Raw genomic sequence first — 14195 nt, forward strand, 5'->3', positions numbered from 1 at the left:
CCTGCCTGTGGTCAGCACTGGGGTCTGGCTGATGTGGCTCTGTGGGCCATATATTTAACACTCATATATTAAGCAAACCCAATGGTCTGTATGTATGTGGCCATGATGGTTATCCCACTAGATTATGATGGTTATGCCTTTTGGTTTTAGAATCTGCAGGTCTGAACATACAACATATTTACACCATGGTAATTTACACTGGATTTATAGCAAACCAGAAGAAAGTTTAAATACAGTATCCTAAAACTTACCTTTAAAATGCATCATATCTTCAATATATCTTCCCTGTTGATGACTTTCTCTTTCAAATTTGGTCAGCTTATGATTAAAGGGGTTTTTTTTACTCTCAGTCTCATCTCTGCAATGTGAAAATTAAACTGTTTTTGGTTTATTTTAAAAATCTAAATAGCAGGTACATAGCAATTTTTGCACAAACAATAGTATTGATTGTACTGTTTAAACCTCTCTCTAGGTATCACTTCATATTGGTATAGTGAACTCATGCCCATGTAAATCATATGAGGAATGCTCCTGTATATACCTGTTCATGTTCTTCTTTTTTTCTACAAAGATAACTAACATCCATAAAAGTACCTCATATGCATTTATCACATTCATGCACATTGATTATTCTTCTGTTATGAAATTTTGTATTCAGCTGCCAAGGGTATTCATAATAGCAGCAACAATTATTTTATTCTGATCATTACTGACAGACTTAAACTCTTACTTTGTGTTCAGTCTAATAAGTTGCAAAAAGCAATGAATTGCTGATACGCCTAATTAAATAAGAATGTTAAAAAGCAACTCCTTTGGAGGTGAATGAATTTTACTACTGAAGAAATCTTTGCTGGTTTATATAGATTCAGTTCACAGCTTCTTCATAGATATAATTATAATTTCCCCAGCAGCTACATTTTATACATTGCAAGACACTACTCATATCAAGTAAAATTACTTTGTTTTGTGTTTTTTTCTTTCTTTGTGTAGTAAAGTCAAAGAAACATAAAATTTGGCTTTCTGAAAAGTGAAGCTACAATCAACCACATTATATGTTTGGTGAATTACTACTCTTTGTCAATCAGTGATAACCAAAAAAACCTTAAATAATTATTGTAGTTCAATATCCCTGTGAAATTTGAACAAGGAGGCACCTAAACATTCAATCAAGTCAGCACATTATCATTCATTTTAAAAGGGTCTGAAATCAAAATAGCATGTAGGTTTTTTACTGTAGGTTGTCAGCCCTCCCTTCTACCTCACTTTTATGACCTTCTACACTGGCAAACAGTTATATAAAAAGTTTCCTTAAGTCAGAACAAATATTCAAATACATGACGCTTCACTGATATAAATAATGTTTACACATGGAACCTGCTGTTCAGTGTAACTATCCCCCTCTCTACAAGGTTCAGAAGAGATATGTGTCTGCTATTGGCTCTGAGCAATACTGTTCTGGGTTTTTCAGCTCAAGCAACACAAAATTAATGCTTGTTGCCCCAAGGTTTATTCACTGGTATTGATCAAGACAATGGTCATCACTCATAATTGCAATTATTAATCAACCTTGTGGTAGAAAGAGAGACTTGTAATTTCTCAAACTTTTGGAAGAAAAATGGTTCCAATACAGTCAGTCACTATAACAAATATCTGCCTACTCTCTCCAAAAAGTTCACTTGTAAACTGTAATAAAAGGCTCATTTGAATGAGAAGGTCTATAAGCTAACTTGTTCTCTCTTCACTCATTGATGAAGGATTCAGAAGAATTAATCATAACATATTTTGGAAGGACTCTGTTCTACCTGACTCTACTCATCCTCCCACAGTTGCCTTTTCAGGCATTGATTTAATAACCATGGCTCCTCAAGCTTGGGATGAATAGTTCTCTTGATCCAAAAACAAGAAAAGAGGTTTGTAACTGAAAAGTAGTTCTCTGCCAGCATGTTCCGTATACTGGTATATGAGAAATAATGCTTCCTCTTTGAAACTGGAAATGATATTGGGTGGCAGCTTTTGGCAAGTTTCTGTATGGTAATCTCTGTTATGGTATATTTGTGTATGATGGCAGAACATATTTGTCATAAAATAATTGTGCTCACACTTGCATGAAAACATATTCTGAAAAAATAACATATGTTATATACAATAATAGTCCGGAAGTTATACTTTTTCATCTGATGGCATTTATTCAAAATGTTAGGAATCCATATATATTACATTATATTTTTCTTTAGTTGATATCAAGGTAGGCTGGTCTTCAGTAAGTCTTGTTCTGCTGATTTATATAGGAAAATGCCAGTGTACCAGGAGAGTGTCTCATTATAGGAACAGATATATGCCCTTTTGCATGATGTTCAGTGAACACTCTAAAGTAATGATGGATTTCAGAATGGCTGCTGGTTATTTAAATCAATTATCAGCTCTTGATGAAATTCATTTAGGCATGCCAAAGTCTGTTTTGGTAAAGCAATAAAATAATTTGTTGGTTAATGATGCCATTACAAATAATTAGAACACTGCAGCTGCACGCATCCCTATGAAAGCATTCCTTAGTTTGGTCAATTAATCATGAAACTCTTTACAGTGACATAACAGCATGATAGCAAGGCTTCATTAAAAAGTGTAAAATCTCAATATTAAAAAGCCAACCACAGTGGCTACATAAGAAAATTCATGTGTGTAAACTCCTCTTTGTCCCACTTGGAGCAATAAACTGACTTCATTTTTCCTCTTACCTGTTTATAAAGAAGGGCATTAAAGGAGACTCCTTGGGCAACCAGGGAGCCAGTGAACAGGGACAAATGACATGACTTGGAGCAATCCTGGCCAGGTCATAAGTGACTACAAGACTCTGGGGCTGGGCTTAAGGGGCTGGGTTGCAGGTATTTTTTTCCTCCATCCTTCTGGTTGCAGTCCACAGGCCTAGAAGAGATGGATGTATCAAAGAGGTGAACCAACAGCTCCAGTAATGATGCTACTAAGAGGATTTTGGCTTCCTTGACCACAGAATGTACTTCAGAGACAGAGGTCTTCTGGGAAAGGACGATATTCACCTTGTGCCAAAGGGGAAGGCTCTTTTCTTGGCCAGGATGACAGATCTCTTGGACAGGGCTTTAAAATGAGATTGCCAGGTGATAGGGAGCCAACAAGCAGAGCAAGCCCAAGGGCCAGCAAACAACCATTTTACAAAGGGAGACAACAGGAAGGACACTACAGCAGAAGCTGGGGGAATGGAGCTCCCTCAACATGACAGGAAACTAAGTACCCCCAGCAAAGGGCTCTGTCACAGGGCATTAAGGTGCCTGCTCCTCTTAGAGCAGAGATTGCCTGGGGAGGGAACACCAAGAGCCCCATAAGAGCCCAGGTACAACTGGCTAATGAGGGAATTGGCTACAGCTGCATCTGGTTAGCTGGCTGGAAGAGGCAGGGCCCTAGGCCCATATAAACCCTAGGGCTGGGGCCAGGCAGTTTAGTTCCCTGCCAGCAGCCAAAGGAGAAGGAGCCCTCATGAAGGAAGGGCCCATAGATGCTACAGCCATCACATACACTACCCTTAGGGCTAATGGGTCACCAGGAGCTCATAAGGTACTCTTGCCTACTAGGCACCTAGTATTAGAGAAGAAGTTTTAGTTTTTTAAAAGAGCAGAGCATACCCTGAACTTTGTGTTATGTTATAGCCCAGGAGCTCATGTCTGATTGCTGGTTTTTTGCTGTCTGATAACACCGGTGGTTTGGGTGAGGCTATCTGGGGAAGAAGGAGGCCTCACTGGGGGTCCACTACAGTGTGGAGAGCCCAGGCACCAGTGAGGCGCAGAGACCAGGGCTGCGGAGAGCCGAGAGAGGACAAATCACAGCAAGGCCTAGACAAGACAATGTCAGTGCCATCTGCAAGGCTTGCAGCATGGTAAAGGGGCAGTTGGAGCCATGCATATAGCCCATAAGGCTGAGAGACTCAGGAACCATTCACCATAATGAGGGACACCAAGGGGTCTATGAACCACAGGGTTCAGTAAGATCTAGCCAGACTGTGTCTAAACCCAAAGATCAAGTGCAGCCTCCCTATAACAATTATACCAACAAGACATGGTGGTAGAGATAGAAGGTGACTGTAGGGCAAGATTGGAATGGTTAAGGAACCTAGGGGTAACATGGTTACCCATAGAGACTCCACCTTGCTACAGGCTTAAATGCCTGTATACAAATGCCAGAAGCAGGGGGAACAAAGAGGAGGAACTGGTCCTCCTGCTTTCGAGCAGGGACTATATCATAGGGATAACAGAGACCTGGTGGGACTCTCCCCACAATTGGACCATAGCCATAGAGGGATGCACCTGGCATAGGAGGGATTACATAGGAAAAAAGGGTGAGGTGTAGCTTTATATGTAAAGAAGCAGTACACCTCCTTGGAAGCCAAAATTGGTACTAAAGAAGGGTGACTTGAGAGCCTCTGGCTTAAGGTATGGGGGGGCCGGGGTGCAGCAAAAGGGACCTAACTATAGGACTATGTTACAGACCTCTGAATCAAGATGAGGAGCTAGATCTGGAATTCTCCAGAGAACTAGAAGAGACTGTGATATGGTCATCATGGGCAACTTTAACTGGGAAACAAGCAGGAGGAACTTACCCTCCTGCTAGCTGACACCAACCTGGACATAGTGGGGATCACTGAAAGGTTGTGGGACTCAATGCATGACTGGGTGGTGAAAGTCAAGGGACATTGGCTGTGCAGGAGGGACAGGATAGGAAGGAAAGGTGGGGGTGTGGCACTCTATATTAAGGAGGAATACACATCCTCATCAATTAACAAAGAATCAAAGGAGGGGCACTCTGAAGTGCTTTGGGTTAGAATACAAGGCAGTCAAGGGGAAGAGACTTAATGGTGGGGGTCTACTACAGACTTCCCAACCAAGGGGAAAAGCTCAACCAGGAATTCTTAAGTCAGCTCATGGAGGTAGTGAAGTCAAAGGATGTGGTCGTCATGGGGGACCTGAACTTTCCAGACATGTGCTGGGAAGAGCAGTCAGCCAGGTCTAACCACTCACATAGGTTCCTAGCCAGAATGCAGGACCTCCATCTAACCCTTGGAGGTGCGTAGCTCCAACAGGGGAGACACCTTGTTGGACCTGGTGCTGGCCACGGGAGATGACCTGGTGAGGGGGCTGTGGGTGCTTGACCACCTGAGCAACAGTGATCATCACCTGCTGGAATTCATCATCCAGGGCAGGGTGGCAAAGGCCTACAGCAAGGCAGCAGCCCTAGATTTCAGGAGGGCAAACTTCAATGAGCTAAGGAGAATAGATGGGGAAGCCCTGAGGTCCTGGAGGGGAGGGGAGCTAGGTGTCCAAGGAGAGTGGTTGCTCCTTAAGGAGATGATACTCCAAGCCCAAAAGGAGGTAATCCCAACACGGATCAAAGGAAGCAGGAGGGCATGTAAGCCCCCATGGCTCACCCAAAGCATCTGGGAATGTCTCCTAGCAAAAAGGGAGGTGTACACCCAATGGAAGGGAGGGGCCATCACCAGGGAGGACTATACTGCAGTTGCTCGGAGATGCAGGGGTGCAGTCAGGAAGGCCAAGGTGGAGATGGAACTGGGACTAGCTTCCTGGATTAAGGACAACAAGAAGTCCTTCTTTAAATACATAGGGGGTAAAAAGAAGGTTCCAGGTAATGTGGGCCCCTGCAGGACATGTTAGGAAATTTGGTCGTCACACCAGACGACAAAGCCAACATATTTAATGATTTATTTGCCTCCATTTTCCTAAGCAGGGACCGGAAGAGTGACCCCTGCACTGGGTCCACCTCATGCCCCAGGGGAGGCTCACCTAGGCCAAGGGTTAGTGAGGAACTAGTTAGGGAACTTCTGGAGGGACTGGATGTATTCAAGTCAGCTGGTCCGGATGATCTCCACCCTAGAGTACCGAGGGAATTGGCTGAGGTCATTGCACGACCCCTGGCATGGCTTTGCGAGATTATGCATAGGGGCAACCAACAGAGGTTCATTAGTGGCAGGTCCTGTCAGACCAACCTGGTGGCCTTCTATGACCAGATCACCAAATCCTTAGATGCAGGGGTAGCAGCGGACATAGTCTTCCTGGACTGTCAGAAGGCCTTTGACACTCTCACTCCATTCTCATTAAGAAACTGGGGGGCTGTGGTGTTGACACCCACACAGTCAGTTGGGCGGCCAACTGGTTGGAGGGCTGCACCCAGAGAGTGGTGGTGGATGGGTCATTTTCGCCCTGGATGGATGTGGGCAGTGGGGTTCTGCAAGGCTCGGTCCTCAGGCCCTCACTGTTCAACATCTTCATCGGTGGCTTGGACAAGGGGGTAAAAAGCACCCTGTTCAAATTTGCTGATGACACTAAGGTGTGGGGGGATGTGGGCACATTAGAAGGGAGGAATAAGCTGCAATCAGACCTAGACAGGTTACAAGGGTGGGCGGATGGGAATGGGATGGGATTCAACACTGACGAGTGCAAAGTGATGCACTTGGGGAGAAACAATCAGAACCACACCTACAAGCTGGGGAATTCCCTTCTTTTCAGTACAGAGGCAGAAAAAGATCTTGGAGTCATCATTGACTCCAAGATGAACATGGGATGGCAGTGTGGGGATGCAGTCAGGAAGGCCAACCGTACCTTGTCATGCATTCACAGATGCATCTCAAGCAGGTCCAAGGAGGTGATCCTCCCCCTCTATGCGGCACTGGTCAGGCCGCAGCTGGAGTACTGCGTCCAGTTCTGGGCGCCGCACTTCAAGAGGGATGTGGACAGCATGGAGAGGGTCCAGAGGAGGGCCACTCGTATGATCAGGGGACAGCAGGGCAGGCCCTATGAGGAGAGGCTACGGGACCTGAACCTGTTCAGCCTCCAGAAGAGAAGGCTGAGGGGAGATTTAGTGGCCTGTTACAAACTAGTCAGAGGGGACCAGCAGGCACTGGGGAAGTCCCTGTTCCCCCGAGCAGGGATCTACATGACAATCAGCCTGACCTCAATCCCCGGAAATATCTTCAAAACATTTCTAAAGGAGTCCATGTGTGATAAGCTAGTGGAAGGCAAAATTCTAAACAACAGCCAGCATGGTTTGGTCATGGGTAGGTCATGTCTGACTAACCTCATTTCCTTCTATAACCAGTTTACTCACCACCTAGATAAGGAAGATGAGGTCAATGACACTTACTTGGACCTTAGGAAGGTCTTTGCCTTGGTGTCCCATGATGCTATCAAAGTAAAACTAGGGGAGTACAGGCTCAACAATTCAACAGTCAGATAAGTGGGAAACTGGCTGTGGGGTTGGACACAGACAGTACTAATAGATGGATGTGTCAACCTGGTGGAAGGTAGCCAGTGGGGTCCCATAGGGTTCAGTACTTGGACCAGTGATTTTCAACATCTTCATCAACAATCTGGATGTGGGGGTGAAAGGCACACTGGGAAAGTTCCACGATGACACTAAGCTCTGCAGAAGTGCGGCCATGCATCTGGGTAGGCTGACGATCCAGGCAGATCTAGACAGATTAGTTAGATGAGAGGACCAGAACTAGATGCTGTTTAACGCAGAAATGTAAAGTGCTCCATCAAGGGAGGAAAAATCTGCAACAAACTTACAAGCTCAGTGGTGCTACGCTAGCTAGCACTATGTCCCAAAGGGACCTTGGGGTCTTAATGGACCATAAAAATGGACCATCCACTAATGTGATGCTACAGTTTGCAGAACAAACAATATGCTGGCATGTACCAACTGATGAATCTTAAGCAAAACGATGGAAGTTATTCTCCCACTCTACTCGGCATTGGTGGGGCCGCAGCTGGAGTACTGAGTCCAATTCTGGGCACCACACTTCACAAAGCTGTAGAGAAGCTTGAGAGAGTCCAGAAAAGAGTCACTTTTATTGTTAGAAGCCTGAAGAGCAAGCCATACGAGGAAAGTCTGACAGATATGGGACTGTTCAGCCTAGAAAAGAGAAGACTTCAAGGAAGATTTGGTGGCAGCTTACAAATATCTCAGGGGAGAGCATCAGAGGCTAGGTGAACAACTATTCACCAAAGTGCCTCAGGGGAAAACCAGGACTTATAGTCATAAAGTCCTAGAAGGTTTCAGGCTGGATATAGAGAAAAACTTCTTCACGGTTTGTGTGACCATACTCTGGAATAGACTCCAAGGCACCCACCCTGGAGGTCTTCAAAAGGAGACTGGATACACATCTTGCTGGGGGGGGGTTGACCCCAACAGTCTTTCCTGCCTAGAGCAGGGGGGGCTCGATACAATGATCTCACAAGGTCCCTCCCAGCCCTAAACTTCTGTGAATCTATGAAATTCCAGTAAATGGGAAATCTGTCACTGTGTTCTGTGGAACCCAGGGTGCTGCAATAGATCATCAGGGTCATATGAAGAGACTGGTGGTAATGGTAGAGTAGGCTGGAGGCAACATAGAGCCAAGTCCCTTGGCTCCATTACCTTTAGCATAAGGGTAGGGGTCCCATAGGGTATCACAGGGAGCAGTTCTATGACTTGAAAAAGTTCCATGATTTTAGAAAGTTTGAAAACCAATGCACCAGGTGATTGTGAGAAGCTGTAAAAGCTTATCCTGCAACATTGCAAACATGTAGCTGTCAGGGGGGAAAACAAAAACAAAAAACTTTAACGTGTGTGAGTTTATTTGTTAATTATAAGGTTTCTTTTTAAAGAGGACCAGAGAATAAATTAGTCCAATTCCACTGATTTCAGTAGAACCACATCACTTAATACACACACACACGGACACACACACAATCTGACACAATCTGTCTTTTTGCAGATAATTCCACTGTGTTTTTCTTTGGTGTACAATAAGGAAATAACATAATGCATTTTTGTGCTTCAACAACAACCTTGGTGTCAGTCAGATTCAATGATAACTACTTAATGGTCTGATCCATTTCCCCCATTGTAGTCAGTGAGAATTCTCTTTAGCTTCAGCAGCTGTTAGATGGGTTGCTAATTTCCCCTGAAGAAGCAATTCCACTGCTGAATGGAATAGATACCAAAAGATTGAAAATTATTCAATTTAAAAAATTTAAGTCAGAAGTTGTTCATATAGGGAAAATTGAAAAACTAGCTATGCATGAAGTGCTGTCATGGACAAAAAGTAAATGAATAGCATAAAAAGAAAAAAATTTTTTTCTTGACACCTAATTTCTTAGGTGTTATTTTCAACAACAGCAAGTACAAAATACTGAGTTGGAAATTTAGGCTAGGTGCAGAAAATACACTTGTCCAGTTTAAGTGGTCAGAAACTGGTCTATAGCAGTAACAAACAGAAGTTCAGGGGACACAGATGGTTTCAAAAAGGCAGATCCAAGTCTAAAATATACCAGGATCAGTGTAATATCAGACTTAATTGTGCATTGAACATCAGTGCCAGGTCTGCTTACAGACCAAGGTAGGTTGCTATCTGCCACTATGCCATGTACCTGTGCAGGGGCCCTACCCAGGGAGCCATGACTGGGCTGTTCCAGCTGACCACCCAGCTAGCCTCATCCTCGAGCTTTTTGTCTTGCAGCTGAAGTCAGGACACAGGTGGGGTGCAGGGAGATTGGGACTTGGATGTAGTGGGAGATGGCAGTGCCAGGGGCATACCCACATTCCTGGCTGGGTCGGTGAGGCACAGAGTGTCCCTCACTTGTCCCATCTAAGGCCCCAGATCCTGCACTGCAGAAGTTTTGAAAAGGTTTGTGCTACAGAAGCTTTGGAAGATTCTCCCTTCCCCCCAGAACCAGCACAGAATTTCTGGCTAAAGCCACCTCCCTGCAGCTGCAGGGGCATAGCTTAGCTTCTCCCTCCTCCTCAATCTCCCCAGAAACTGGAGCCCATGTTGTTGGCAGGGAAGTGGATTCAACCAGGAATTTGGCACTGGCTCCAGGTGGGGAACGGGTAGGAATCCTGTGAGCACTTCTCAAAGCCGCTGCAGCACAGGGCCCCAGGGCTTGGACAAAATGGGAGGGACATTGGCTGCATTGGCAATGTCCAGTATACTGGGAGGCATATGGGAACACACAACCTTCTGGCCTCAGCCAGTGCAGGCTTCTGCCTGCTTCCCCTAACTGAATAATGAACAATTTAAAGAAGGTTTAGAGAAACCTCCATAGATTAAATCAGTTCTGCCTTGGGTTTTTTGGATGTGTATTTAGCTTTAAGTTACTGGTATCAGCTATGAAGTTTTAACATTGGATTGACTAAAGGCAAAGAAAGAAAATCTGTAATTTACTATTTTCATTCTTACTGAATACAAGTTTCCCATAAGGTATCACAGGTAGCAATTTAATATATTACTTGTTCTGTGAGCTCTTCAAACTATTATTACTAGGGCTCTTCAGAATCCAGTTAGATTGTAACTGTATTGTAAGATTTCATTCCTGTCAATTTGGTTTTAGTCTGGTTCAGTCTGGATAGATATGTATACATCAAAGAAATAAGTGTGTGTGTGTGTGTGTGTGTGTGTGGGTGTGTATGTATATGTTTATATATGTGTATATGTATATATATAATATGTGTGTGCATATATATGTATATACGTATGTATATACATATTGCAAGTCAAGTGTCACACTAGTCAGCACTGGTAACGGCCTTACCTAGATTAGTGCATCTCGTTTTGAGCCCAAGAAAGATGTGGATAGATTGGAAAGAGTCTAGTGGAGCGTGACAAATATTATTAGAGGTTTAAAACCATAATTTACAAAGAAAATCTGGAAGAACTAGAATTCTTTAGTCTGGAGAAGAAAAGACTGGGGGGGAGGATTTAATAAAAGACTTTAAATAATCAAGGACAATAATAAACTTGTCTTTTGTCCACAGGAAACAAGACAAGAAATAATGGGTGATTATTCGGTCAATCCAAAATTGCAGTGAAAAGGGTGTTGCTACACCCTCTTTGACTGAGCGGTGCATGTGCAGTGAACTCTGTGAGCTCATTGGCATGTCAATACAGCTCCTGCAAGGGCTCTGCATGTACTGTGAGGTCTGAGCTCACCAACTGATTGACACAAGCTCTTTATGTTCCTTTCTCATGGCTTAGGAGCCCAGGAGGTGAGTGCTGCTATTGCTCACCCTGCCTCACCAACCCCTGCCACCCCCTGCCCCCACCACTACCACAGCTGAATTTACCTGCAGGGGAAAAGAGGAGATGAGTGGTGATGGCTCATAGGCTCTGCAGCTGTGTGAAAGCAGAGCCCCAGCCAGAGCCCACAATAATCAGCTGACGAGCCCAGAGCTCACAGCAGATGTGGAGCTCCAGTATGCTCCACTGACATGCCAGTGAACTCAGCTCACTGTGTGTGTACTGTACAGCCGAAGGGAGGGGATTGCAACCATGCTGCCATATTCCCTGTGGATCTGCCCTGATCTTTCTGTCTGAAGAGGACAGGAGTGACAGTCTTAAATTACATTAGGGAAATTTAGGTTGGATGTAAGGAATAATTTTTCATGATGGTGGTTAAGCATTGCATATTATCTAGAGAGATTGTAGAATCCCCATTCTTGGAAGTTTTCAAGAGCAGTTGCCTGCAATAGTTTAAATAGGAGTGATCCTGCCTTGATCAGAGAGTTGTATCAGATGACCTCTTGAGATCCTTTCCAGCCCCGTTTTTCTGTAACATGTTAAGCAAGAAGTTAAACAAACAATAGGAAGTATAGCTCAGTGAGATGAGTGCTGTCCTAAAAAGCAATACCAATGAGGCAGACACTATCCCATTGCTGTCTACCTATTTTATCCAATGCATACTAAATACAAAGTTCAGAAACACAATTAGGGAACAGGAGCAGAGCCAGAGCTCCCTCCTTCCCAAGGTACCATTCCTCTGCCTTGTTTTCCTTCTGGTATCATATAAATTCCTATTTTGCTTTTCCAGTTCAATTGTCCTTTCTAGGGATTCCCTCTTTAATTGGCTGCAAATATATTCCTATTGCCTGCTATATTGATATATTCATATCCCTTTAGACAGCTGTTGGTTGAAAAACAAAAACAACTCAGGACTCCCACCTCAGAGGTGAATGCTATCAATACTGAGCTATAAAGTGACACTTACTTTTGCCTGGTTTCTTTTTCTGTCCATGATTCTTACATTCTTGGTTGCCAAAGACTCAAATTCAATAGGATGTGTGACAGGGTCCCAGGTCAAAGTAATGCATTACTTGATGATCAGGCCACTCCGAGGAAATGCAAATCATATCTCCCACTGCAGCTCATATCTCCCACTTCCTGAAAGGAAGATTTAACTAGAGGCACAAAATTGGCCTTTAAAGTGGCTTAATACCCTTTCGCTCTGCTTAAATGGTGAAGCTGTTTGCATGTGTCAGCAATGTAATGCGCTTTAATGGCAGGCTGTAGTGGTGATGCATAGGGAGTGCATGGGGGTGCACATTAACCCAGAGAGTGCCAGTGCACCCCCTGACCAGCTGCACTCACTGCTTAGGCAGTGGGCTGGGGGGCAAGCAGCAGAGCCAGTGCCCCCCCCCCTTCAAGTGCCAGCTGGGGAGCACCCGCAGCCACTTCTGGAAGCAGCTGCAGCAATTGGCTGCCTCATGATCAGCCACAGAGGGACACCTCCCCTATTGGTGAGATTGGCCATGGGGAGACCCCACTCCGGTTGCTGACTCGTCGTTGGCAGGGTACGTGCCCCCCAACTAAGGTGGTGTCAGTTGCTCACGGTGGGATGTTTGCATGTGTCGGCAGTGTAATGCATATTAAATGACTTTGACACACCAAAATAAAACACCTCCCAGGTTGTTTAGTTTGATGAAAAGGGAAGCACTGGGTCCCGTGCATCTCAGGGACTGTGCAGTAGGGCTATGCAAAGTTTCGGTAACTGATTTGATTTGGCAGAGATTTGGCCCAATTTAGTGGGTGAATCTCCAAATCTGAATTGACTCAGGGGACCCTTCATCTCTCTGAATCAAATTGGAACCACCCGAATCAATTTGGAGTGATTTGGAAAGATTTTATGATTTAGACATAGACACAGCTTTAAATGTTTTTTCTACATACCTCTAGGTAGCAGGCAGCTCATGAGTGCTGCGATGCTGGGGCAGATGGAGCATCCCAAAGGAGCATGGGGGTCTCCCCAGTGCTTTTGGCAGCAGACCTGGAAGTGGACTAGAAGCACTTCCAGTCCACTTCCAGGTTTGCCGGAGAGCATGCTGTGGGGTCCCCCTATGCTCCGCTGCTCAGCAACTAGTACCTCCTGGGTCTAGGGGGGGAGCACCTGAGGTCCTTCTGTGGTGGACTGCTTCCAGTCCACTTCCAGGTTTGCTGCTGAGCATGCGTGGGGCCCCCCACACTCCTGTGGGATGCTGCATCCATCCCAACATCGCAGCGTTCATGAGCTGTGCTTGGTACCTTGAGGTATGTAGAAAAAACATTTAAAGCTTTAAATCAGCATTGAATCGAATCAGGGACAGTGATCCAAATCAATTAATAGAATCACCATCCCCAATTCAGGCCAAATCTCAATCTGAATTGAATAGGGCCCATTTGCACACCCCTACTGCGCAGGCAGCCTGTGGCAGGTAGGCTCCACTGAAGGGGAAAAAAGAAAGTGGTGAGCCTGGCTTTTTTTCTTTCTCCCTGCAACCTGCTTGTCTGCTTCCCTCCACAGCAGTGATGCCCTCCAAGACCACTGGGGCTGGGTGCTTGCAGGTGGGTGCGACCTGTGGGACACTGCAACTGTTATGGAGGGAAGCACCAGCCCGCCCCTGTCACAACTCAGGGACCTCTCAACCTGCCAGCAACTCACCCTCCCCTTCCTGCTGCTGAAGAGCAGGTAAGGGTCAGGCCTGACCCTTGTGTATATGCCACAGGGATTTCCTTCACCCTAAATTGAAGCAGTGTTTTTAAAGACCTACCACTTCAATTTAGAGAGAATTTAAACTGAAGTAGACCCCTGTAGTGTGTACAAATGCCCTACGATACTATGCCAAAGGTAGCAATTGCCACTGTATTTTGTACCAAGCTGTATACATGCTTTATGTCTATGACAAACTAGAATCAGGGATTTAGGAGGACTTTAGGCACTTCCCAATACCAATCTGGATCACAACAGAATTTAGATGGGATATGTCATAGATTTCATAGACATCAGGGCTGGAAGGGACCTCGGGAGATCATTGAGTCCAGCCCCCTGCCCAAAGGGCAGGAAGTCAGCTGGGGTCATAGGATC

This window comes from Crocodylus porosus, unplaced genomic scaffold, assembly GCF_001723895.1.
Source record: "Crocodylus porosus isolate Cpor-Errol unplaced genomic scaffold, CroPor_comp1, whole genome shotgun sequence".
NCBI lineage: Eukaryota > Metazoa > Chordata > Crocodylia > Crocodylidae > Crocodylus > Crocodylus porosus.